The sequence below is a fragment of the Lissotriton helveticus genome, chromosome 2_1, assembly GCF_964261635.1.
Source record: "Lissotriton helveticus chromosome 2_1, aLisHel1.1, whole genome shotgun sequence".
In the NCBI taxonomy this organism is placed as follows: Eukaryota; Metazoa; Chordata; class Amphibia; order Caudata; family Salamandridae; genus Lissotriton; species Lissotriton helveticus.
Window position 1 is genome coordinate 1879429067 of NC_136059.1, and position 23057 is coordinate 1879452123.

Sequence of the window (23057 nt, forward strand, 5' to 3'; positions counted from 1 at the left end):
TAGCACATGAGCACTAATTATTAGCACTTGCTTGATTCCGGTCCAGGGAAGACATGGCTTGGCAGTTCGGGCTGGACTGTTCCCATGAGGCACAGGGTCAAGACAGATTTGCATATGGCCATGTCTGAACTGGGGTGGCTTGGTGAACAAAATAACGATGGATTAAACCCAGATCTGTGACTGGGGGTGAATGTTTTGCCATTGTCTAACAGTCCGTCCATCATCTTGTGTGTTTTGCTGTTCACCCTATGTGGGAAGGGTATGCCCAGACGTGGGTCCCGTGCTCACTACGCCACTGGAGTCAAGCTATCCTGGCTGAAGACGGCTGATAGCTAGAAACCGGTCCTAGGATGCTTGATTCCGGTCCAGGGAAGACATGGCTTGGCAGTTCGGGCTGGACTGTTCCCATGAGGCACAGGGTCTAGACTAATTTGCATATGGCCATGTCTGAACTGGGGTGGCTTGGTGAGCAAAATAACGATGGATAACGATGGATTAAACCCAGATCTGTGACTGGGGTTGAATGTTTTACCATTGTGCAACATTCCGTCCATCATCTTGTGTGTTTTGATGTTCTCCCAAACTGGATTAGGCACCTCCTGGCAGGTCAGAACTCTCAGCAGCAGTGTTTGGGGGAGCAGTGGGTGAAGTCTTTGTGTCCCTGAGACCTCAGAACAGGAGGCCAGCACACAGAGGCCCTTGGAGATTCTTCTTCAAACAGGTTCATAGCAAAGTTCCAGTCTTTGTCCTTTCCTTGGCAGAAACAGCAACGGCAGGCCAACCCCACACAGCACACAAGGGGCCTCCTCCTCAAATCTCTTCAGCTCTTCTCCTTGGCAATTGTTCCTCTTGAGTCCAGACATGATCTAAAGTTCTGGGATTTAAGATCTACTGCTTATATCCCATTTTGTCTTTGTTCTCTTTGTGCAAGGGTCTCTGCACCCAATCCAAACCTGTTCTGTAGTTACTGATGCGGTATGATCACAGGGGGTAGCGACAGCATTGTGTAAGGGAGACAGGCACTACTTAGGTGCAAGGAAATCTCCTCCCACTACTCCAAAGGCAGCCAAGTCACATTCAGCTCAGCTCTGAGTCATCCATGAAGGGCCAGGCACACTTCAACCCCCCAGTGACTGTGTAAAGTAAACGCACATCCACAGCCCCTTTCACTCCAAAACCAGATAGTCAATCCACAAACAGTCAGAGGCACACGGAATGGTTAAACGAGAAAATGCCTACTTTCTAAAAGTAGCATGTTCAAGCACAACATTAAAAACCATCTTTACTAAAAGATGTGTTATTAAATTCTTAGTTCAAAGAGCATAATCTTTATTTCTCTATCTTGTCCCAGTGGAAAGTTATACTTGTAAGATGTTACAAAGTATCTCCCTTTTTATCTTTAGGGGTAGATAGCTTTTCAATAGTGAAAAACGAAATTGGCAGTATTTCACTATCAGGACATGTCACATAAATCAGTACATATCCTACCTTTCACATACACTGCACCCTGCCCATGGGGGTACCTTGGGACTACCATAGGGGTGCCTTACATGTAAATAAAAGGAAGGTTAGGACTTGGCAAGTGAGTGCACTTGCCAGGTTGACATGGCAGTTTAAAACTGCCAGTGCACAGACACTGCAGTGGCAGGTCTGAGATACCTTTTCAGGGCTACTTGTGTGAGTGGCACAATCAGTGCTGAAGGCCCACTGATTTAAAGGCCCTGAAACACTTAGCGCACTTTACTAGGGACTTATCAGTAAATTAAATATGCCAATTAGGGAGAGCCATTTGTGATAACAATTTACACAGGGAGCGCTTGCACTTTGACACTGATCAGCAGGGGCAAAGTGCCCAAAGCATCTAAGCCAGCAAAAACGAAATCCAGCACAGCATCAAAAATACAGGAGGTAGAAGCAAAAGGTCAGGGAAAACCACGCCATAGATGACAAGTCTAACGGTGATCTTCTGACCCTTGAAGGACACCATCCCTGTGATGACCACCAATTGGAGTGAATTGAAATGTGTGACCTACCTCTTTAATATTTATGAAGAAAGGCAGATGGTGACCCATTTTGATTGTGAATTTAACACACCAAACATAGTGCAAAGGTCACTTCAAAAAATTATTTACTGGTATCAAAAATAAATGTCACAAATTTCGACTAGATTTGCCAGCTGCATTTTATAACACTTCACCAGCAGATAGTGTCTCTAGTATAGAAACATTGAAAACCCAATCACTGTGTGGGTGTCTCAAACAACCAGTGGCAGTGATTGGGCTTTCAAAACCTAAGGGCCCCTTTGTACATCATCTGCACCTTGCAGAGTAACTGATATCACATAATTCTATATCATCATCATACACAGGCATGCCATTTCTGACTAAAGCAGTCCCTATGTAGTAAGGTACCTGGGCCTTTTCCCATCTGCAGGTTATAATTGTTTAGCAATGGGGGCAGCTCCAGGTGATCCCTGCCTGGTACCCACTGCTAGCCAAATCATTGGGATCAGTGATGTGGCTTTCTAAGGTCACTTAGGGGTTCCCATTCGGCAGCATCACGACTCTCCTGAGTAACTGACATTATGTACTTCCCAGGCATAAACAAGGGCTGCTGGGGGTCATGGGTGGGCCCTCAGGTCTGTGTGGAGCCTAGCACTGTAATGGGGGTGCAGTAGAAGAGCTGCAGGTGCTGGAATTGGAAGGCTTGTGCAGGTCGGGAATTAAGCATCAGAGATATGAGTGGGCCCTAGAACTGGAACCGGGCTACTGCATGTCAGGATTGAGGTGCATCGGAAGAACTGTCAGTGCAGGCAGAGCAGAAGGATGCTACAGGTTAGAGATTGGGCAGTGGATGTGCTTGTTGCCACAGAACTAGACCAGTTAAGGGTTGGGGTAAGAACAAGGCCACTGGAATTATCCGATAGAGGAAGACCATATTATGCGGCAGGGTTGACTAAATTATGCAGCAGGAAAAGGCTAATTGTGAGGCATAATGTGGCACATTTTGTGATTGTTTTACTTTATTATTTTGTCATTATTACACCTGGTAAGAGTGTCAGGAAAAAGAGATCACCCTATTAGTACCAAATTAAAACCAACTACAGCAATAAGCTACTGAAAGATGACCCGTCAACCTTTGCACAACGCCTTTCGGTCTGCAAGAAACAAAGCTTTTTTTGTTAAAATCAAGAGATTATGCAGTAGATCGTGGATTATGTGGCAAATTCAGGACACCCATAATTATGCGAAAATAGCCGCGCCCACAGAGTTACATAATTCCAGTGGACCTAGGTAAAATAGATAAGAGTGAGTATTAAACATGAATAGGGGAGCTTCAGATTAGGATTGGGGTGACTCAATAGAGCTGTGGGTGCTTGCATAGCAAGGACGTTGCATGTCAGGGTTGGAGGAACAGAGATGTGTGTTGGACATAGAGTTGAAACAGAGGTGCATCGGCAGAGCCTTTTGTCCTGGCCTGGAGGGGTCGCTCAATGTGTGGGCTGGAGCAGCAGAGATGTGTAGGCCCAAGCAGGGATTTAAGTGGGATGAAAAAAATGGAGGGTCTCTCAAAGGGGCGTGGCCAATGTAATTAAGGGCGTGGCTTAAAACATGTAAGCTAAAAATTTGTGCTTAGCGTAGTGTGCCGCCTGCCTTGTATTTTACTGTATCTGTCATTGCATCGAGATATGATTCAACAAATAACATCATACTTACAAGTCAGGACTATTGGCTTTGGCAATGGTCGTTGGTTGCATAAGATAAATAAGCAGCAACTATGATTTGTATATAATATTGAAGAAGGTTCCACTTAAAGCCCTGGTGATGCCACGACAATGTTGCTGCTCCTTAGTTTAAAAAAGAGAAGGGAAATCTGAAAGAAAAAAACTCTCTTTAAAGGATTTCCCTTCCCCTACAACACTCACCTGTCCTGCCGTAACTTCTCCACTGGTGAGAAGTGAGCAGTGTGAGCAGGCACACATCGCTGTGCCTGCTGTCACTGCATTCCGGAAAAAAACAGACCGCCTGTGCCAGGGCACAAAACAGAGACCGATAGAGACCCGTTTCGAGATCCCCTTTAAAAAACTGCCTGTGCTCAGACCCAGTGAGACCCGGCCCACTTAAAGCCCTGGGCCTAAGGATTGGAATACCTGTCTCGGCAGGTAGAAAGGCTGAGCCAGTCTGACTAGTGATGGCAAACTGAAACTATGTGAAAATGCTGCATGCGTGCATAGACGAGAAGCATTTATACCAAGCAAGTCAGCCTACAGCTCGAGTAGGCCGATCAACCAGTTCTACACAGACAGTTGTGCAATGTTTGTTTGTGAATCAGCCTTTAGCTGCAGGGGTTTGCTGTGCAACGGGGACTCAGGCAACGCATTTAGCAAACAGTCCATACAATACGATGTGCACATTATTAGCAGTTTGGGCCTTCAGAGCTGGACATTTCTGGGCTACATCGGTGAGGCCAGCAGGGCTTGGCAGAAGTCAGTCACATTTGTTTGGTGCACGATGAACTCTTCTCCAACCGGCAGATATGACGATAACATTTTCCCATAGGTTAGTACGAAGTGACCAACTCTTATTTCAATGCTGGAAACGCCCTACATAAACCTCAGGGCCATATTATTAAGAACGATGATAACATTATCGCCGCTTTAGCGGCAGGAAACTGCAGCTAAAGCGGAGATAAAGGGCTTGATAATATGCCCTTGTGAATTCCCATAGAAGCCCAGGTTCTGGTGTGCAGGACATCAAACCTGGGCTTCTATGGGAGTTCACAAGAGCATATTTTTAAGCACCTTATTGCCACTTTAGCTGCAGTTTCCTGCCGGTAAAGCAGGGATAATGGTATAGCTGTTCTTGATAATATGGCCCTGGATGTTCTACAGGAAGCTCTGCGTTCAAGCACTCCCAAATATGGCAACTAACGCTTGCAGTCTTATAAACATATGAAGCATGTGCGTGAGGCTCAGAGGCTGTCCGAGAAGCAATGGAAAAAGCTAGGCACAGACAGCTGTTTGCATCTCTGTGAATGCAAAGCGCACCCCAGTGGATACTTTTTAAAATTGCGTTTATATGATTATTTGTATTTTCAGGTTGACCGTTTTTTGTCATTTAAAAATATTAAGTGTGTACGTACATAAATGAAAAGTAATTTATGTGCACGGTAAGGGCTTCATACAAAATGCAAAGCGCACAAAATCATTTCTGCTTGGGGCCAGTGTGTTATGGTCCAAGGGGCAGATTTATGTTAACTGGCGCATCCCCAGGGATGCGCCAGTTAATGTGCGCCACAGTGCGCCACAGCTCCGCCACCAATGGTGCGCCGCATTTACAATGCGGCGCACTATGGGGCAAAAACGGCACAGATGTGTGATGCATCTGTGCCGTAAAGGCGGCGCATTGCTGGAGTTGCGTCGCAAGCGCGACGCAGCTCCAGCAAGGCTCGGGGGTGCCCTATCTGACCAATGCTGCATCAAGACCTACGCCTGCTTCAAGCAGGCGCAGACTTTTGACGCAGCATTGGCCTGAAAGTGACTGAGTGAAATCTTATAGATTTCACTCAGCCACTTTTGCGAGGCGCACCTGCCCCGGAACGCCCACCCTGCGCCGGAACGCCCACAAGCGGCGCAGGGCTTTACAACGTGACGCATCTGCCTAGATGCGTCACATTGTAAATCGTTCGTAGGGATGCGCCACGTTTACGCCGCCTTGCGTGACGCAACAGCGGCGTAAACGTGGCGCAAGGCCTTCATAAATCTGCCCCTAATATCCTGGGTTTTTTTTAAGTCGTTTTGCTAAAATACGAATGCGTTTGATTTTTTTTCCTATCACCCATAATTCATAGTCTTTTCACAAACAGTTCACTCATAGAGCAGAACAAGAAAATTATGTTTTTGCAATGCCACAAAGTCTGTAGGTTTGTAACCTCTGTGACAGTGATTCTTAACATTTTGACTTCTGTAGACACCCAGTGTATCAATACTGGAATCCGGAGACCCCAGCCTAATACATTTTTATAATTCGACCCACAAACCAATACACAAAAATACAGAAACAAATATACATGGAACAAATACACAAATGCTGAAATATTTTATTTAATTTAAAAACCAAAACAATGTGAAAATGGAAGTTTTACTGGGAAAGTTTGGGGCTCTTTAAACGTTTACTTTTGTTCCCGAAAGACAAAGCAATATACTATTCTATATATAGTTTTGCATTTCAGTTTGTTTTTTGTGCTCCAAATGCATCCTCTCTTTTTGTCAGCGCATGGCTAGTTCTGTCTCAATTGAGGCCACCAATGGCCCATACTAGATTCCATTTGTTGTAGTTGTGCGGCTCTAAGGAATCTAGGGGCATATTACCAAGGGCAAGTATCGCCGCTTTCTCGGCGAATTGTGCCGAGAAAGCGGCGATACTGCCAGAGCCCTATTCACAAGGGCATTTTAAAGCCTGCCCCAAGTCCACTTTGCATGTCGGCGATAAACATCGCTAATGACATGAAAAGTGGGCGTTCCCACGTCCAACCACATGATAAATGTGGTTGGAGGTGGGAACACCCTATTACCAAGGAAGGCGATGGGAGGAAAAAAACCTGCGATAAACTCATTTATCGCAGGTCTCCCAACGCCTGCTCTGACCAGGCGTTAGGCATTGATAACATGGGGGTGTGGAACATAAAGCTGAATCCCCCCCCCCATATTATCAAGGCCCACATTAGCGCATGAAAACAACGTTTGTTTTCATGCGCTAATGTGTCATATCGCCGACTATTGCCGGATTTCTATTTGCCTGCTTGATGCGCATTGATAATTGTGCGCTAAAAAGGTGATGAAATCCGGCGATAGCCGGCGATACGGGAATGTGCGTTGTGCGTTTTCCAACGCATTCCTTGGTAATATGCCCCCTAGACCTCCAGGGGTCCACAGAGCACAGGTTATCCACTGTTCTATGGGATTAGAGAGGCCTGCATAGTTACACACGTCAGTCTCAAAGTTCTGTCTCCAGATTCAAGGAGTAACTGGAAAAGTGCACTTTTCTAATTTTCATGTTCATCAATGTGTTTCTATTTGGTAAATTTGAGGAAAGGAGCATCACATTTACAATTTTAGTATTTTTGGAAAATTTGGAAATATACTACAGTTCCAACAGTTCGTGGCTGTCTCATGCTTCAGAACTGGTTTGGTTATTTTCAAGTGCCCTTCTCAGGCGCCCTGCCTTTGTGTAGAGTTCTGCTTCTCCCAGCAGGTAGCAGTGGGATGGGCTTCAGGCAGGAGTACCCTGAACATGAGTGCAATGAAGTGTGAGAGCTCTGTGCCTGCTTGTAATTCACTTGTCTGAAGCAGCAACTGGGGAGAGACAAAGGGCAGGCCTGGTCTTGAAACATCTTCACATTGAATAACAGAAACTATAATCCCATCCTTTACCACCCCCATCTTCCAAATAGCAGAGCCAAGGAAGGACTAATCAGCACAACCTTGCTAGCAATGCTCCTGAAATTATTAAATGTAGCCCCTCAAATATTCTACCCACGCCATTTTCTTCATCTCCAAACCCCCAGCTGCAGGAATGCAGGCAATATACTTCCAATGTCTGGGGAAGCTAGCTCCAACCCCACCATGAGCCATGCTAAACAAGGAGCATTCAAAATGGAACACTTTTGAAATGAATACTGTCAGCCAAAATTTCAGGGATAAAATCAGAAGACATCTGCTCCAGCATTTGCAGAATCTCCTTTTTGATGTTTGCATTATTTTCTCTTTATACTCTCTCACATTGCTATGATAATGAGGTTACTGCTGGCTTTGAGTGCATCCGAAACCTCACTATATTTCCATTTATGTGCATCCAGTCATTACTTTATGATTCCAGTCCTTGATCTGATCAGCTGTTCTTGCTAAAATGATGGTCTTGCAACAGTTTTTTAGGTGATAGACTGTTCACCCGATTCTAATGCTTATCAAAAGTACCTAATCTGGCACTATTTCAAATGCAAATAATGTTTATTTCTACAGTTTTGAATCCTAAGATTGCATGCAATCCTAACAGCCGCCTCTGCATTCCCATGAAAATAGACCTTGACTTAAAACATCCAATTGTTGCTTCTACTTTTTTCCTTCAAATGAACGTCCCCTTACTTTCCATCCTCTGCCTGCTTGCTCTCTCAGAGCACAGCCTACTTTAATTCATGTGCTTGATCACCTTAATTCCTATTACTGTATTTCCTGCAAATTGTCCACACCTCATCTGAAAGATCACAACCTCTCTTTTAAAAGTCAATCCCCTGAAACCTAACAATATCTGATCTCCTGTAGCTCATCTATTAATATAGGCAACTATTTGCACGAATTCACATGGTTCGTGCACTAAAGATCACACCTAACTCCAATGAATGGAATCTACCACATAGAAACTGGAGTAAACACATGGATCAGTTTCTTTAACAGCACAATATGTATCCCAATTACCAACTATAACTAAAGCAAAACACTAACCTTGGGTTCTGGAGAAGTGTGCTGCCCTGTGAAAAGCACTTCTATGAGTTACTGGGTTAGTAAACACTATGGGGTATATTCACAAGAACGTGTGATAACTACCGCAAGAGCAGCATAATGCAACTTTCAACATCGCAGCCCATCGCGGAAAAATAACCCTGTGACAACGTGGTATTCACAACACGGCTGTAGCAAGCGAAAGCCTGCCGCCTCCGCGGACAATGTCCGTAACAAAACCTGCGATGGTCACAAGCGCGATAAGAAAACAGTGACAACCAGCGCGAGTGCAGCAATACTCACACACAATGCGGGAAAATAGTACAAGACAGCACACAGAAAATGCCACTGAACAAAAATCATCAACAACAGAGTACGACGAATGCACCCTGGCCAACTGCAGAGGACAACATATACACCACAACATCCAAGCACCGTGGAAGAACAGAACCAACAGGCACACTGCACGAGAGAGACCAGTGGCAGACAGAGCAGAGCCGCAGGAGCGACACACCCACCGTGCAGCATACGCACACAATCAGGAGTGCACCCTGGCAGTGACAACATCCCGGGTCAAACAGCACACCCACCACATTTGAACATAGAACAGAAAAGGTTCTGCCAATGTGCCCAACCTGCCAGATCACATTTGGAACGCCGGGAAACGTAAAATCAAAATGTACAAGTACAAGCTGAGACCAGCAAAGAAATGTTTTATTCACACATGCGGTGCGTTCCGACATTTTCTACTGTAGCTTGATTGCCATGGGCGGTCACAGTGTGATGTAGTCATGAGAAGTAAGTGTCAATGATGGTACTCCTATGGGCCATTCCTGCCGCTGCTCAGTGGGATGTGAGCCACCTGCCCCTTCACCACCGTCATCGGCCGGTACATCTGGAACTGGGATCCATGTGGCCCTGATGCGAACACAGATGTTGTGCAACATGCAACAATCAGCTTGCACACGATGTCCGGGCTGTAGAGGAGCATCCCACCTGTGCCTTCCAGGCACCTGAAACGTGACTTCAACACGCCAAATGTGTGTTCAACTATGCCCCTGGTACGTATGTGGGCCACATTGTACTGCCTCTGGGCGGGTGTGTTCAGATCTAGGATGAGTGTCATCATCCAAGGGCAGAGTGCATGACCTTGATCACCTGTGGCAGTGCAAGGAGAAAAGAGTCAATACTGGGTTCTGCAGTATGTGATGGCATGTCCACCAATCCAGTGACGCCTGTGCGGGCTGTGTGTGAGGTGAGTGTTGGCCAGCCCGCAGGGAGGTGCTGATGCTGGCAAATATAACACCAGTCTGTATTGGGTGCAGGGGTAGGCCAGGATGACCATGGAGTGTTGTGTTCGTGTCTGATAGGTGTACATGTAGTTTGACATATTGAATATGGTTTGGTCACATGTGCATCCCCACAGTTGTGCATTGTGCTGGGGAGGCATTGGGATGTGTGGTGTGTTGACTTGGTACTTACCAATGAGCAGTTCCGTTCCATATGTGCCATCCTGGAAGCGCTGGTTGATGATGGACTGTCGGAAGATGAAGGAATCATGCACACTGCCTGGGTAGTTGGCGATGACATTGGTGAAGAGTCCCTTGTGGTCCAGTATTGCCTGCACATTGATGGAATGCGTGTGCTTTATTATGTTATGTTATGTTATGTACTAGTCCTTTTGTATAGCACATGACTCACCCATGGGCATCTCAGCTCTTACTAAGGTAAATGGAACCAGAGAGGAAAATGAGTATCAAAAGACTGAAAGAGGTTAAAATAAAAAGGCTTTGAGTTGTTTTCTGAAAGTCAAATAGGAAGGACATTTACGTAGGGGCTCTGGTATTGAGTTCCAGTATTTAGGAGCAATATATGAAAAAGCTCTGCCTCCCGAGCGAGTGCGTCGAATGCGAGGGATCTTTAACAAAGCCATATATAAAGTTTTTGAATAAGAAGTGAAATGAAGAATAACACGTTTTAAGAGGTAAGGTGGGTTTATTAAAACCTCATCCTAAAACAGCCAACAGCAACTGACCAAGTACAGAATTCTCATCAGAATTACATTCCAAGATCTAAGAACACAGTTACCTCTTAAAACGTGTTATTCTTCATTTCACTTCTTATTCAACAACTTTATATTGGCGACGATCGGAAATCACCTCAACTAAACAACTTAGCAAAGCAATCTGACATTGTCTCTCCTCCGGCGGCTGTTCTTCGATTTATGAAGCAAGTGTTGACTTCACAGCGGCTGAAATTGAGTCTGATTCACTGGTGAGGAGAGCGGGAGGCATAATTAAAGAAAAACGATACTAGGACTTAAAAAACTAATTTATTCTGAAGTTAGGAAAGGATCCTAGTCTGCGCATAAAGTAAACGTTTTTTTTTTGTGCTCGCGCTGCTTTCCTAGCTGGGCTGCTCGCGCTGGCAAAAAAAACGTATTACGCGCTGGATTCCTCACGTTCCTCTATAACGCTGGGCTTCAAAGAACTCTGCGCTGCGTTCCAGCATCACGTCCTTCTGTTTAACTCTGTGTTTTGAAGAACTCTCCGCTGCGTTCCAATATCACGTTCTCAATAATTGTATTAGAACGTCTTCAATTGTACTACATTCTAAAAGAACGTCCTTATTATTCAATTGTTCCTCACGGCGGTGTACATTTAACAAAGGACAATACAAGATGAATAAATCAGGAGTGTCTTAAAAAAAAAAAAAAAGAAGCTAACAATAAGAAACACTCCATATTATAAATCAAGAGGAATTCTATTTATGAAAAGGAGATTTATAATGAAATCAAACATTTTTCTTTAATTTAAAAGAGGAAAATAATATAAACACTATAAATAAGTGATTATTTACATATATCTTTACTTACCACTTAAAAAAAATGCAAAATGTAACTCAGCCAGCATTTTTTCTCACGAGTCCAGGTGAACCAAATATGAAATGGAAAAAGTGGAAAAAATTGTTTGCAAATTACGCAAGAGTTTGTGGAACAAACTTGAGTGCGGAAAGAAAACATTCACTTCTCCTACATTGTCTGGGAGGTGAAGGGCAAGATGTTCTTGAACATTTACCAGACCTATCGGCTGCCGAACAAAGAAATCTAAATGAATATGAGATAGCAATTCTACAACTTGATAGACACTACTTACCTAGACTCAGTACTATTATGGAAAGCTACCATTTTGGACTGAGAGAACAAAAGAAAGATGAGTCAGTAAAAGATTATGTATCTTCTTTAAGGAAACTCGCATCGTCTTGTAACTTTGGACAAACCCTCGATGAAAGGATTCGAGATCAATTTGTGTTAAGATGTGCACAAAATGGGTTCAGACCAGGCCATAGCACTGAGTCTGCTCTCTTAGCCACCACAGAGCACCTCCGTACGATCTTAGATGCCGGTCAAAGTGCTGCGCTGATCCTTCTGGATCTCAGCGCGGCATTTGACACGGTATCCCATGTCATCCTTCTTAAACGTCTGGAGACCTTTGGAGTAACCGGTCATGCCTTGGAGTGGCTTAGATCCTTCCTCGAGAACAGGTCTTTTCGAGTTTCTGCCCCCCCCCTTTCTATCTAAGCCCCACCCTATTGAACAGGGAGTCCCGCAGGGCTCTGCGTTAAGCCCCTCTCTTTTTAATCTTTATGTTCAGCCTCTGGCGGCAGTGGCCAAAGAATGGGGCTTGACATTAGTATCGTACGCTGACGATACACAACTGGCCATCGCTCTCTCAGATGGTCCTTCCAACTTTTCCTCTAATTTCAAAAACGGACTCTCTGCGGTCGCCCAATGGATGACAACGAACTGTTTACAACTTAATGGCGGAAAAACAGAGGTGCTCCTCCTTGGCAAAAACACCAGCCTTTGGAACGAGCACTGGTGGCCGTCCTCCCTCGGTACCATCCCTCCCCCCAAGACTCTAGTGAAAAATTTAGGTGTCTGGATGGACGACTCACTCAACTTTCGAGCCCACACCAAAAAAGTTGCCGGCACCTGTATTGGCCTACTGAGAAGCCTCAGCCACATACTAGGCTTCTTTGACGCAAAGACCCGCCAACTCATCATCCAAGCCACCATCCTCTCGCGCCTAGACTATGCCAATGTGCTCCTTCTTGGTGCCAACAAATGTGAGTTAGCACGACTCCAACGCGTGCAGAACTCTGCGGCTAGAACTCTGGTCGGCCTCCCCCGCAGATGCTCAGCCAGAACGACCATCAGAAAACTGCACTGGCTCCCTGTAGACTCCAGAATCAAGTTCAAGACCCTCATCATGACCTTCAAAATCCTCAAACTCAACACCCCCCCTCTGCTTCAACCCCTTCTTACTCCCTACGCGCCGTCACGGAACCTAAGGTCGTCCAACCAAAACCTTCTATGCGTCCCACGCATAAAACTCTGTCGCATGGGCGGCCGCTCCTTTAGGTTCCTGGGAGCCAAGATGTGGAATGAACTACCACATCACATTCGCTCGATAGACAACTTATCAGCTTTCCGGAAAGCAGTGAAAACTTTTCTATTCCCTTGCCTGTAATCCTTCCTCTATCCATGGACTCTCCACGCTTAGGATCTGATCCGGGTTCCAGCGCCGGGACGCCTCATTGCCGGGGCAGCTGTAGCGCTTTACCAAAACAATAAGATAAGATAAGATAAGACATGATGAAATTAGAAAAGAACTTTGGTTGAAGGATGAACCTCCTCTTTAAGAAGTTTTAGTAATAGCTAAGCAAGTTGAACATATGACAAGATGTGTTGGAGAATTAAAAAAAGAGAAAGAGAAACCTTCTACTTCTGAGTCGAAAGATAAAATAAAAGTTGATGAGACTGTTTGTCAATTAAAAAAGACAGAAAGTGTGAATCTTGAAGATAAGCAAATTAGGTCATCAAATTACAAATTTTCTTGTTTTAGATGTGGTCAAATTAATCATTTGGCTAATTCTCCTATTTGTCCTGCTTTAAAGGTAACCTGTAATTTATGTAATAAAAAAGGACACTATGCTAAATTTTGCAGGACAAAAACACATAACGGAGATAACTCAAGGAGAAGATGGTCTCAACCTCAAGTAAGATCTATTTGTTTTGAGGTACATGATGATAATTCAGATCATCCATCGTTCATGGTTAAGGTAGAAAATTCAATGGTAAATTTTAAATTTGATTCTTGCTCTAAGATAACGATAATTGATGAAAAACTGTTTAATGAGTTGTTTTCAAAAAATGTGAAAATGTTCAAATGTGATATTTTGCCTTTAGGTTATAGTGAGAAGCCTATTTCCATGTTAGGATATTTCATGGCTGAGATAGAACTTGGATCTCGCATTATTGTGGGAAAAGTTTATGTGTCAAAAAAAGGGGATGCGTTATTAGGTTGGTTGCATCAACGTCAATTGGGTGTTACACTTGATCCCCAATGCCTCTCCTCAAGTTCAGATTCAAGAGATATTTAATACTGTATGTAACATAAGTGACGAAAACTTGTCATTGAGTATGGCAAAACAGTTTCCAAATGTTTTTAAAGAGGATTTGGGATGTTTACGTGGTTACAAACATCACACCATAGTATTTGGTCTCAGATTGCGGCAGGAGGACTGCATACAGAGTTTCTTTTGTAAGTAAACAGGACCTGCACCCTTGATGGCTTTGAAAGTGAAACAGCAGATCTTAAAAAATGATCTCTTTTTCACTGACAGCCAGTGGAGTTCTCTGAGCAGTGGGAGAGATGGAGATCCTGGCGGATGGTTCAAAACCATCCTTGCCGCAGTGTTTTGGATGACTTGAAGTTTCATTATCAGAGTTTCACCCACTTCTGCCAATAGGGCGTTCCCGTAGTCCATGCGACTCATCACCATCGCCTGTACCACAGTTCTGCGATGTTTCACTGGCAGATATGGGATAATTCTGCGAAGGAGGCGAAGACTATAATAGCAGGAGCCAATGATGTTTTTGACATTATCCTTCATGGTTAGTTTGTCATCCAATTGTATTCCCAGACTCCTCCCTGAAGGTGAGGGTGTGGGAGCCTGCCCCAGCTGATCAGGCCACCAGTCTGCCATATTGATGTTATTCGTTCTTCCCAGAAGCATAAGCTCCGTTTTTCTTGGGTTGAGCTGGAGAAAACTTTCTGTCATCCATCTTGAGATAGCCATCATATCAGCCAAAAAACGCAATCTCTCCTCATTCAGGTTTGATCCTATAGGGAAAATCAGCTGGGTGTCGTCAGCATATGATATAATCTCTAACCCAAAGGGACGAACAATTTTGGCCAAAGGAGCCACATATACGTTGAAAAGAGTGGGGCTCAAGCAGGAGCCCTGTGGAACCCCCTTATCTAACCGGAACTTTTTTGACCTATAGGGGCCCAACATAACCGTTTGCCCTTTATCTGTCAAAAAGCTTATTAGCCACTTCCGGGCGATGTCCTCCACTCCGCAATCCCGTAGCCTCTCCAACAGCAGTCGATGGGAGACAGTGTCGAATGCTGCGACGAGGTCTAAGAGGATGAGAAGTACAGATCCCCCCAGTATGGCGGTCTCAGTGCTAAAGCCCGGCCGGAAGCCTGACTGCGAAGGATCCAGAATGTTATTTATCTCTAAATACTTTCTGTTGCAGTAGTGGTGTTCAGTTTCCGCAGAGGCTACAAGTGGGACATGTGTGCAGTCGATTGCCCCAACACGGCCGGGAATACAGCTATGGCATAGAAGCCTTGCTTGGTCTCCAGCTGTTCCTGCGCAGTGTTGGGGAAGTGAAGGTACTGTGGTATGAAGCTGAGGATGGCATCCAGGACAGGTGTGATGAACTTTGATAGGGCTGGCTGTGAGACCCCTCCGACTCTAACAGTTATTGGTTGGAAGGTACCAGAGGTCAACAGGTGCAGCACAGCCAGCAGCTTTGTCTCCGGAGGGATGTTGGTTCTCCGCTGTGTTGGGACCGTCAGCCTGTGGGCAATGTGGGTCAGGATGCGGTGAATGTTTGTTCTTTTGAGCCTGTAGTGGGCAATGACTTCCTTGGGCGTTAGGTCTGTGAGAGTGGTGCGTTTTCGGTATGTCCACTGTCATACTCTGCGCTGCCTCTGTCGTGGTCCGGGGCGGGGGGTCCGGGTCCAGGGTTGGTGGCGGTCCTGGGGTGGTGTGGTCCTGTTGGGGCGCCGAGCTGCATGATGAGTAGCTCCATGACGCTGTTCGTTCGTTCTTTGAGTTTTGCTGTGTGCGGGGCTCCGTTGCCTACTGCAGGTAGTTGTCCGGCTTTACACCTGCTTGAGGCAGGTGTTAAATACCTGCTGCTAATGCGCCTTATCGCATGTTTTGTGTTCTTATCGCCAATCTGTCTGGTCGTTGTGAATGTTGAAGTGTGGTGTTGTCGCGGCTTTAGTCACGGGAACGCCTACTCTGCATCTCATTAGAGATAGTTGCGGGTGTCCTCTGTGGTGATGTTTTTTGCGGCTGCTATCACGGAAAAAGTGGTGCTGTGGGCTGTCAGCACCTGCTTGTGAATGGTGGGGTAAATATATCACGACTTTGGCTGCGATAAAGTGCAGTTCATTCTGTGATAGCTCCTTGTGAATATGCCCCTATGTAATTTAAATTACAATATATATCAGTACAATATCTAACCTTCCTGACTCCTTGCTGAACTTTTATTAAACTATAACTATTTTTGGAATATATACTTGTATGTTAGCTTTAAGCACATTAAGGTATATTGAATTGCACTGCATATTTATAGCTTAGAAACAGCATTATGAATCAGGCACACATCTCAGGTATTTGATTGCATGATTTACAGCAAGTGAAACCGCAGCAGTAATAGCCCATATTAGTTGTTTGTGCAACTCAGACTAGAGTGAGATATTGTCATGCTATTCTCTCTTCTGAGGTATCAAACTCAGAAGTGGGTACAAGTTGCACACCTTCTAAATTGTACATCCAATGGTAGTGCAAATAAATATGTGCACCATGTGCACCCACACTTTACGACCACAATATGACTTATAACTGGAACACAATTGCTATCATCCTGATTGGTCTGCATCATATAATTGCAGAACAACTGGAGAAGCTAAATGGTTTGCAATTCACCAGACAGAGCAGTATATCTACAGACATTCATGCACATTTAGACAGACACACTTAGAGCACCCACGCACCTAGGCGAGCAAACAGACATCCATTCACAGGACCTACAGGCACCCACTCAAACAACGTCTGACCCTTTATCATCTGTACACATAGACTGAGAGACATACAGGTCTCGAGTCGGGATACCAAGCGGGTGGACGGCGTCCTGAGGTTATGTGGTTTCGGCTTCGCTTCGTATCTAGCCGCCATTTTGTGCTTAGCCACCATTTTGTGTTGCCTCACTCAGGCAGCACGGCGAACGCGGTCTTTTTGCTTTTTCAGCTGCTACGTGTCCCTCTGTTAAAGAGTAACCCCTGTCCTTGTTTACGAAACCGATGTCAGGGCCTGGCCGAGTTTGCTAAATCCATGTCTAGACTCATTAATCCTTATTATACTCCACTGTTTGGGTCCCACCATTCTTCCTGACTTTATCTTATTTGACTGACCTTCGCTATTCTCTCTGTGTATTCTCTTGTTACATAAACTATCCTTTGAAGCATTCAAACATGTTCTACCACCTGCAAATTGAATTACGGGTCTGAAAGAAAGGTGTGTTTTGGACATCCGATAGCTTGTTTTCGAACTATTCCTATTTGTCAGTTTTGTATGTTTTGGGAGTGGGTATTGTAAATGTATATACTATATAAGATTGTGCGCCACGGATTGAAGTGGCAGTCTCCTGAGAATATACCCTTAGGGTACTTCTTGGACAACTGTGCTTAGCTGCAGCTAATAAATCTGTTTTCTATGCCCAACAGAGTGTCTCGTGTCTCTGTTCGACAAGGCAGGTGAACCCGGAGATTATAGGCGTGCCCTGTGCCGCTTGGCCCATAAGATCAGGTTCTCCAATTGGCGCCCAGCGTGGGGCGACTTCAGCGGTAGTGGTTCAGCCCGAGGGTCGTGAGGAGCTTCGCAAGAAAATTCTGGAGGATTTGCGCACCACGTGAGCGACCCCTGTATGTCGAAGTGGACCGAAAGTCTTTTGAAGCGCGGCTACTCCTTTCCGACGGCTGCTGACGACTGCTGACCTGACTGTCGCCCTGCCTTGGCCCTCTGGTGATGACTGGTATCGCGAGACGTTAGACAAACATCTGTTGGCGTGTGAAAACATCTAGTTAAGTATTCGTGGGTAGCGCCCACTCTTTGTTTTGGTTTTTGTTATTCGATTAGTGCAGTTATCGAAGCCGAGGGGTAAGTACGTTTGTGCTGTGACTATATTGTCCTAAAACCTCTCGACGTTTGAAGAATCCAGTCCATTACAAAATGCCTGGATTTGGTAAGTTTAGGAAATTCTGTTGTTTTGGTTGCTCGAGAGATTCCCGGCTAGAGGATTCTTGTCCGATTCATCCGGTTGGAACTCCCACTTACGAGCTCTATTCGAAACATGGTCTTGGTCCTATTATTTTTAACGAAACATGGATCCGATATACGAAAAAAAGATGGTGTTTTGCCGTAGCCACAAAATGGTAGCTTTGAGCCTGATATATTAAATAATTTGGAAACGATTCTATTTAAAAGAAAAGCCCGGCCGGCAATGTTGAAATCTTTTCGCCTATGGCGTAAGGAAGCCAAACAGAAAGAAATTAAGCAAATGAAGAAAGATAAAAAGGAGCAAAGTATGACAATTTTACAGGCTGCCCAACAGTTTAAAAATGATGAGACTGACCAGATAATTGAAGTTTCAGAGAGACAGCATCGTATGGCATTAGATAGATGTTATCCCGTGTTGCCTACTTCCTCAAAGAGTAAGGGCCCTGGTGAAGATCCTTTCATGTCCCATCTATTGACATTACCTCCACCTTATGTATTAGGCGCTAACGCACCCCCATTACAACCTGCTGCTAATCCAGTTATTCCAGTTCCTGCACATTTGCCTCTTCAAGTAATTCCACCTCCGCCTCCTTTGCCACCGACTTCTGTACCTCAACCTTCTGTGCTTCAGTTTCCTTTATCTTCAGTCTCTGGCTACTAGTTCTTCTCCTGTTTTACAGAATACGTTATCTCCTGTTCTAGTGTCAGATTCCCCTACAGCTCGACAACGATTAGTTAACACTGTTTCCAGCCTCTTGTCACCTTTTCTTGGACCTCTTACTTTTTCCCCTGCTTCATCTCGAAGGCAATCTCGTAGTCAGATTCCAGATTTAGAAGAGCAGATTAAATTAGATTCTCTCGCTCATAAGTGGATCATGAGTAAATTACAGTATAGTGTGTGTTAGACCTGTCAGCCTTAGGGTGGTCTTTCCCTGTGATTTTTTGCCCTTGCCTCATTTTTCCCACCTACTTTTTGCTGGCCCTTAGGTCTTCGGGCACCTTTTCATAGCTAATCTGTGTTAGGGTGCAGGTGCTCTCTACTTTCAACATAGCTGCCACTGGCCCCTGCTACTGCAGCGTGGTCTTTTTAGTGTAGCACCCTAGTTGGCAGGAGCAGGCTGGGTCCCCATACAATGTTGCAACACCAGCCACCCAGCCCCTGTCCATAGTTAGAGTGGGGAAGCTCCTGGAACCTTCCAGAAGGAAGGCGGACCTGACTTTTCCCGCCTTAGAGAGTGGTCACCTGACCTGGGCATATATAAGCAAGGGAGGGAACTTTTTCTGGTCAGTTGGGGCATCACTGACCTGGGGAGCCCACGCAGGAGTTTTAGGCGGGAGGGCCTAGTGAGGAATCTATGCTACTGGGAGTGACAGGATCTAGGTACTGCCTCTTAAGCTGGGTGAGGTGTCCAAAGCTAGCCCCCTGATCTGGCCCAGTGGTAGGGAACCCCAGGGCCCATCTGCAGTGACTGAGGAGAAATTCTTCAAGCCCTCAACTCATTACCCCCCCCCCTCTTCAACTTTAAGAAACAAGCAACTAAGGGCGCAGAACCATCCAAGCGCCTAGAAACCTGCTTCCTGGGACCAGGTACTGGACTAAGCTGCCGTGCGCATCCCCTGCCTACAGCTGGGCCTACCTGTCTCCCCCTGACTGAACTGTGTGACAGCGCTATAATTTGTTCCCATCCTGCCTGCAGTTCTGGCTGGCCCCATGAGTCTGCGTCTTAGGGTTCAAAACATCGGTTTAGTGACCGCTGGCGGGTTATCGCCTTATTCCTACCCTAGCGCAGCTCCGCGGGTTCTGGTCCTGATGAATAAGCAGCAGGGGTCTGCTTATGAAACATGTCATGTCGACCAAGTAGTTAACAGAGTCTGTTCTACTTCCTTCGAACCCCTTTTTATTGTTCCCAGCGAGAGAAGCGAATAAATATTTTTTTCTACTGGCCAGGGAATTTTTTACTTTTAGTATTATCACTACATCACAGTAGGTCCCCACCTTGACCAGTCCACTATCCCCATCACACCACACATAGCCTAACATCACCATTTCAGTCAGGGCCGGACTGGGAACCAAAACCGGCCCTGGCAAAGTGCTCGGCCGCCCCCCCCGCACCCTGGGCGGGAGGGGGGCGAGCACTTTGCCAGGGCCGCTTTTCAGCCGATTTTGTTACAGGGCCAATTTTGCAGCTATGCTGCAAAAACGGCTCTGCAACAAAAACAGCCCCCAGGGCCCAAAACCGGCCCCCACCCTTGCGGCCGACCGGGGGATTGCCCGTTGCCCACAACGGCCAGTCCGGGCCGGTTTTCAGTGCTCCCGCGAAGTTCGTAGGTCGCAGCACGCCCCGCCCCGTGGAGGGACGGGAAGACCCCTATGATGAAGCATGACACTATGGGATTCATAGTGTGTGAGGGGTATTTTAAAAGCACATAGTGCTTTCCTTCGACAACCTGCGAAGAGAGCACACACTAGTATTTTTAGTATTTTCACTGCAACATAAAAACAAATAAATCTAGCCACTCTCTCACATTGATAGAATCTCTTTGGTTATCTATAACGTACAGGAGGGTGATTCTATCATCACTACCTCTATTCTTCCTCAATTGTTTTTTTGGGTGTTCAGTCAGCACCTAGGGGTAGAGGGCGAGGTGCGTTGTCTCAAGAACAGTGTCCCTTACCACCGCAGAATACTATGAACTATTTTGATCAACAGAATTCTAAGTCTGCGCAATATTATAATGACGATTACTATGCAGAGAGTGAAAGTCCCTATTTTCACACTAGCTAGGACAGCCATAGACAAAGTAAGGGAGTCGTATCAGTTCCAGTGGATCAGAATGGACCTTATGTTGATGTTGTAGCATTGGGTGTTATGGAACCATTTCTTTTGGATACTGGTGCAATGGGAGGTTCTATTATACATTCCAAACTCCCTGGGGCCCCTTTGTCAGGCTTAACAAATGTTTCTGTAGGATTCTCTGGCGCCCCAGTTAGTAACCCTATTTCTTTTCCTTTGCCTCTTTCCATTGGTCCGTATGATTTAGAAGCTCCACTTCATTTGACGACGGGTTGCGGAGAGAATTTATTGGGTTTGGATTTATTAAAACGCTTGCATGCTACATTGTATTGTTCCCCCTCTGGTGTACACCTTACTTTGGGTGATAAATTGACTTCTCCGATGTATGTGTCTCAAGACCAACTGCCACTTGAACTGCGTTCACTTCCTGCCACACTTTGGGCTACGGGTCCGAATGATGTTGGTTTGCTTTAAATTCCGCCTTATGTGATTACTGTTAAGCCTGATGTTAAGTTGCCACGCATTCCTCAATACAAGATTTCTAATGATGGTGAGAGAGCTTTGTTAGCTATTGTTTATGACTTGGTTCAGAAGGGTGTGGTCGAAGAGACCAGAGGAAATGTTTCAATAGCCCTGTTCTGCCTGTTCTTAAGCGTACTGATCCTTCCAAGCCTCCCGTGTATCGTTTTGTGATTGATCTCCGAGAGGTCAACAAAATTGTTGTCCCTCAGTTTCCTGTTGTCCCGGATATCACTGCTCTACTTACTATGGTTCCTGCTACGGCAGCTTGGTTTTCGGTCATCGATCTCAAAAATGCTTTCTTTAGCATTCCTATTGCTAAAGAGAGCAGGGATCTCTTTGGTTTCTCTCTCAGGGGTCAAAGCTTCCGATTTAAACGTGCACCCCAAGGCTATTGTGAGAGTCCCTCCATCTATAGTCAGGCTTTGAAATCTCAGCTTGATACTTTCTCCTTCCCTTCAGGTGCTACTCTCATTCAATATATGGATGATTTGCTAGTGGCTGCCGATTCGGAAGATGTTTGTAAACATTCGACTGTGTTGCTCTTGCAACATTTGTCTGATTTACATCATAAGGTGTCACCTTCTAAATTACAATATTGCCGCCAAGAGGTTACCTATTTAGGTCATCTCTTGTCAAAGGAGGGAAGGCAATTGACCCCAGAACATATCCATTCGATTGCACGAATGTCTGTACCATCCACACAAAGAGAGGTGCATGCTTTCTTAGGCATTACCTCTTATTGTAGGAAATGGATCCCAAATTTTTCCCTTTTGGCCAAACCTTTGTTGGTGCTCACTCTGAAAGATACACCCCAACCTCTTCCTTGGACTGATGAATGTCAGAAGAGTTTTTCTGATTTACGCACTGCTTTGTGTTCTGCTCCTGTGTTGGGTACTCCGGATTATAGCAAGCCTTTCACACTTTATGTTCATGAGAGAGAAGGTTGCGCGTTGTCAGTCTTGACACAACAACTCGGGGACAAACAGAGGCCTTGTGCCTATTTTTCGGCTACATTGGATCCAGTAGCCAAGGCATTACCTAGTTGTCTCAGAGCAACAGCAGCAGCGGCGATCTCTATTCGTCAATCTGCTGGTTTGGTGTTAGATCATCCTCTTAATGTCATGGTGCCACATGCAGTAGATACCCTTTTGAACAAAACAAAGACGCAGCATTTAACAAGTGCTCATTTGTCTGGATATGAGTTGAAGCTTTTAGCTAGTCACATACATATCAAGAGATGTAATGTTCTGAATCCAGCAACTTTGTTACCTGTTTTGGATGATAAAAAGGTACAAGATCAACATGATTGTTTTCTTCGCACAGAAGAAGAAACTAAAGGTCGAATTGAATTAAAAGATACGCCATTTGCGGATCCGGATGGAATCCTGTGAGTGGATGGGTCTTGCTTTAAGCTTCCTAATGTCGAGACAACAGCAGCCTATGCTGTTACTACTCTGCACACAGTAGTAGAAACTGCACGCATTGCACAAAATTCAGCTCAAGCTGCAGAGTTAATTGCATTAACAAGAGCATGTGTGTTGGCAAAAGGAAAGAGAGTGACTGTTTATACAGATAGCCAATATGCTTTTGGTGTCGCCCATAGTTTTGGCCGTTTGTGGAAGGAAAGAGGATTTGTTGAACCCGGCCCTTTTGGCAGGTTCACCCCGAGACTTTTTGCTCTCTTTTTCACTGTGGTACAGTGTAAAGTGCGTGAGCTCTCTGTGTATGTGTGGTGAGTGACCTGCCATCCCATAGGAATGGAGGGGGAATATGTATGCCCATGGTAGTTCCTGATGTGTGGGGAGTGCAGGGTCGAGTTT

The 23057-nt window shown here is 45.3% G+C and overlaps 1 protein-coding gene across 5 annotated transcripts in view; it reads left to right on the top strand.

The window, feature by feature from the left end:
* Positions 1-23057, top strand: part of LOC144818922 (uncharacterized) — a 387843-nt gene that overhangs the window by 203447 nt on the left and 161339 nt on the right. Inside the window, exon 1 of one of the 5 annotated variants that reach the window (XM_078676807.1) lies at positions 13540-13558. The exons of the other annotated variants lie outside the window; for them this stretch is intronic. The gene's annotated coding sequence lies outside the window, so the exon portion shown is untranslated. Of the gene's footprint in view, positions 1-13539; positions 13559-23057 lie in introns of those variants that run through there. 5 annotated transcript variants of the gene reach the window in all.